Genomic DNA, 3102 nt, shown 5'->3' with positions numbered 1-3102 from the left:
CCTTCAAAAAATTAGCATCATATAAAACTACTTATCTTGAGACAGTCAGAGAATTTATTATTTGAATTACCTTGAATTTTGCATAGATACATTGGTACATTGTATTGATATATGTGTGTATGTGTGTGTGTTTATATATGTTTAACAGATTAACAATAGTACTTCTAACATTCAGAAGAATGTTTTATTTTTCCTATTACATATTTACATCTGAAAAGTATCAGTATACATAAGAATAAAGTTCAAGTTTCATATAACAGATAGAAAATGATGACTTCCACAATTTGCTTGAGGATATAATGAAGTATAGGGACCATTCCACAACTTCCTAATGCCTTTGTGGGTGGGGGACATCTTTTATAAAGCAGAGAATGGACCTAAATCACACACTACTTCTTGAGACTTTTATAAAAGAGTAGTTCTCAACATGAACACATTTTTAGGCAACATATTCAAGTAACATTTGTGATACTGTAAAAATTATTAAATTTTCTAAAAATATAAAGTATTTTAAGCTAATGGAAAGTATAATTTTACTATTAACATTTTAACATTTGTCAAAATAGCCTGACCCTTTTATCAAAAATATTTTTATATGACCCACTTAATTTTTAATCTTCTTGATATGTGAATCTCTTTGCATATTAAAATACTTTATTACTTTACTTCTCCACATTTTATTAAAAATAGGTATTTAGTAAAATCTGATGTAACTAAGTTCCTGGGGAATACAAAACAAATGTGCTTTATGTAAGATAATGTTTAAAGAAAAAATAAATCTATAATTTAATTTTTATTTATTTTTTTTGTTATAATTTAATTTTTAAAGGTGTAATCAATCTATTTCATTTATACTTTTAATTGGGTTCTGTGAGGTATCATAAGAAAAATTTTATTTGTATTTTCAAGAGTCTTTAAAAATACAAATATTAAATATTCATATAATTTACTTTATGTAGTTCAAGTTTCACAGAACTGTTATATATGTTATATGCATACACATATATACACTGTATGTGTATATAGACACACACCATATACAAACACATACACATACATAATATTTTCTGAGAAAGTCACACATCACAATTCCTTCCATGGGTTTACTTCGGATGTCAATGTATTAAAATATATTTTATCTCTTGGGGCAGTGCATGTGGCTCAGTGAGTAGGGCCCCAGCCCCATATACTGAGGGTGGCTGGTTCATACCTGGCCCCAGCCAAACTGCAAAAATAAATAAATAAATAAAAATAAAAATAAAATAGCTGGGCATTGCGGCGGGCACCTGTAAGTCTCAGCTACTCGGGAGGCTGAGGCAAGAGAATCACCTATGCCCAAGAGCTGGAGGCTGCTGTGAGCTGTGACACCACAGAAGTCTACTGAGGGTGACAAAGTGAGACTATCTCTAAAAAAAAAAAAAAAAAATTGGGTGGTGCCTGTGGTTCAAAGGAGTAGGGCACAGGCCCCATATACTGGAAATGGTGGGTTCAAACCCAGTCCCGGCCAAAAACAAACAAACAAAAAAAAATGTATATATATAAAATCTCATACAGTGTGACAATTATAAATGAGAAACTAGATCTTTTTTTCTTTTATAATTATACTTTAATTAAATAGTGCCATCAATGCATTACCTTGGCAAGTAAATGGAAATTTTTGTCCAATATATTTAATTTATAAGTGAGGAAAAAAAAAATCTAATACCTATTACTATCTCAATTGGAGATTAGGTTCTAAGTTTTCAGGTTTTAATAATCTCTCCTTTGATCCAGACTGTCATCTTCCACTCCTGTGAGCCAACTATTTGATTACATCTATAAACATGATGTGGAACATACATTTGGTGTCAGAAGTAGTTTCTTAAACTTTGACACAAAATAATTTTTCAATAATAAGAATTGTAATAGAAGCACTAGGTTATATGAAAGTTCAAAGCAAAAATGACTACTAAGCCAACTACATGGTAAGGCAATTTGAAACACAGCAGAACATTCACAAGGTGGGGGAAAAAAAAGTGTGAGAGAACAAAGATAATTAGCAAAAGCCCAAAGGAAAGAGAGAGTAAGGTGGCTTAAAGGAATAGAGATGTTCAACATTGCTTTAAAATGGAAAGATGACAGAAACAGCATAAGAAGAACACTGAGAAGATTGGAAGGGGCGATTGATGAAAGGGAAGCTGAGAAGTATTCAGACTTATGATTTGGGGGTAATACTGTTCTGAGTATATGCCCAAGTTTGTTGCTTATTAGCTGTATGAGCTTAGGCCGATCACTAAACTTTTTCTTAAAACAAATATATTTTCTGATGCATAAAGGCAAAATGACTATTCTACTCTGTAATTTTTGTAATAGTAGGGAGATAACAGCATATAAATACAATAGCACAGGACCAGAGACACACTGATCTAATCGCCCTTCCTATCTCATTCTTTGAGGCCTGACACTGAAACCAGATAAGGAAAACAACAACAAAAACAATAACAACAACAAAAACTACAGACCAATACCCTAGATGCAAAAATCCTCAACAAAATACTGGCAAACCAAATTCAACAACAAATTAAAAGGATCATTTATCATGATCAAGTAGAATTAATGCCAAGGATGCAAGGATGATTCAATATATGCAAATCCATAAATGTGGTACATCAATTTAACACAATCAAGGGCAAAAATATGATCATATTAAAAATATTCAATAAAATTTAACATTCCTTTAAGTTAAAAACTCTCAAAAAACTAGGTATGGAAGAAATACATCCTAACACAATAAAAGCACTACGTGACAAATCCAGAGTTAACATCCTACCAAATGGAGAAACATTTAAAAATTTTTCTCTAAGACTGGATCAAGACAACAATGTCTACTTTCATTAGCTTTTTCTCCACATAGTGCTGGAAGTTCCAGACAGTGCAAGTAGGTAAGTCAAAGAAATAAAGATCCAATATGGAAAAGAGAAAGCCATAGTATTCCTATTTTCACACAAAATGATTATATATACAGAAGAGCCTAAACACAAGTAAATGGAAAAATATCCCTTGTGCATGAATTGAAAGAATTATATTACTCAATGTAATCTAAAGATTTATTGAAATTGCCAT

The sequence above is a fragment of the Nycticebus coucang genome, chromosome 10 (genome assembly GCF_027406575.1).
Source record: "Nycticebus coucang isolate mNycCou1 chromosome 10, mNycCou1.pri, whole genome shotgun sequence".
Taxonomy (NCBI): domain Eukaryota; kingdom Metazoa; phylum Chordata; class Mammalia; order Primates; family Lorisidae; genus Nycticebus; species Nycticebus coucang.
Note: the sequence above shows the minus strand (reverse complement) of the source record.